Raw genomic sequence first — 2,031 nt, 5'->3', positions numbered from 1 at the left:
TAATAGAGCAAGTCTTTTGTTGCAAAGAACTCAGAAAACCCACAGCAGGTCAGACTGTTTGTGACATAGCAGATTCTTACTTGAAATCTCTGGGCTTTTCTTCTACAGTGGAGGGTTTTTTTTTCCTTTGGTCTCCACCTTCTTGTCAGATAAAGACACTTAGAGCTGCTTCTCTCATGTACATTTAGGAACTATTTTTCTGCAGCAGACACTTCTATGGCAAGACATAGCAAAGAATGTCACCTCACACAAGGAGAGAGCTAGGGACTCCTTCCAAATCTGGAGGAGGGGAAAAGGCATTTCAAATCACTCCTAGGAACTTTTCTTCCTCCTACACCCTCCCCCTTAAGCCAGTACAACTGAGCCTTCCTTTCTAGCTGAATCTGCCCTAGTTCATGCTTCTGGGTTCCTGTTTCAGTTCCACCAGTGAAACCTTCAGCAACTTGAAATGCCCAGTGTTCAGAGGGAGGAAGAGTCGACTGATTCTTGTTGCAGGAGTTACATCTGCAGTTCCAGAAACTAAACAGAAACCTGTTCACTGGCTCAGTGGCTGATATAAAAAAAAAAGAACAACTGACCCAGTGGCCTTTTTAACACAGGCTTGAGTTTGAACTCATTATGGACAATCACACTTTTCTACAAAAGAGCCTGCTTAGAAGATATGCGCTGTAGACACACAGGGAGAGGGAGGCGTGTTATGGGAGGGTTGAAAACTGGGACTTGTGAAGAAGCAGCCGAGAGGCTGTCCCAAAAACTTTTATCTCCCCTGTAAATTTAAAGCTTTCCTCCTCCTCCTCCAAGATGGGGGAAGCCCAGGGATGAGTTGAGGGGAGGGGGGGGAGGGAATAGCCGGGATGAGCCCAGGGATGGGTTGGGGGGTGGGAAATGTGGCCTACTTCATAGACAGCTCCCCCTTCTCTCTGCCCAAATCTTTCCTTAGCAAGTCTCTCCTTTGGAATGAGGGGTTTCTTGAGCAGGGGAAGCCTCTTATTCCCGTGTCTGAACCGACCCTGGGGACAGCAGCGTCTCTTAACCCCAGTTTATTTAGGGGTGCAGCTGTCCCATTCAGGTGGGCAGGGGCTGCAGAATGCCTTTTTGGGCGGGGGGGGGGGGGCAAAAAACCCAACCAACCCCTGCCCCCTCCAGCTCCCACCACCGATTCCTTGCTTAACGGTTTCCCCCCCCGACGTCCTGAACATGTTTTTAAGACGTTAGCTGAGACGTACGCACAGGCAACTTACGTAACGACACGCGTCGATCGGAAACGTCACGTCAGACACAAACGAAGCGGCAGCGTAGCTTGCTATTTAGCTAGCTGTGCCGTTAAAAATTAAAAAACAGCCATACAGTTTTAACTGGAATGACAATTGTGTGTTTATAGGTTATAGACATTAACGTGCTAAAAGTTGGTCAGGCCATGGCCTGGGTGGTCCACCCTGTTCCACGGTCTATGTAGGCGGGGGTTATTTTGGCAATGGTGCATCCCCTGAGAGTGTTGGCGCACCCTCCGACAGGCAGTGCTCCCCACTTCGGTGGCAGGCGGGAGCGCCCGCCCTGGGAGCGCTGGCCAGGGAGTGGGGGCACCAGGTGAATTGCTACTGGCACTTCCCAGTCTGTGAGATCAGCCGAGGGGGGACCCCACTGGTCGCTGACTGGCCTCTGGGTGGGACATGTGCCCCCCAACTCGGGTGGCACCAGTCGCCCATGGATTTTGGGATGCAGTGGGGACAGGATCCACCCCAGTGCTGAGAGGATGGCCCAGGCAGGGAGGAAGGGGGTGCCTGGATAGCTAAGGAGGCCCGGCCACAGCGCCGGCTCCCTCCTCTCCCCGGGGGCACGGGCAAGCGGCTCCCTCAGCTGCACCACAGGGGTCCTTCCCCGGCCGGGGGGGTTGCTGCACCTCATCACTCCGCGGCTGGAGAGCAGGCGCCTGCCCCCGCTCCGGGGAGGGCTCTCGGCATCCCCCACCCCCTCCTGCCGGGGAGCTGCAACGAGGAGCCGAGCGGGAGCGCTGCGCGCCCGACCCCCCGC

This window comes from Alligator sinensis, unplaced genomic scaffold (assembly GCF_000455745.1).
Source record: "Alligator sinensis unplaced genomic scaffold, ASM45574v1 scaffold1167_1, whole genome shotgun sequence".
NCBI classification, from domain to species: domain Eukaryota; kingdom Metazoa; phylum Chordata; order Crocodylia; family Alligatoridae; genus Alligator; species Alligator sinensis.
This window is presented reverse-complemented; position numbering follows the sequence as displayed.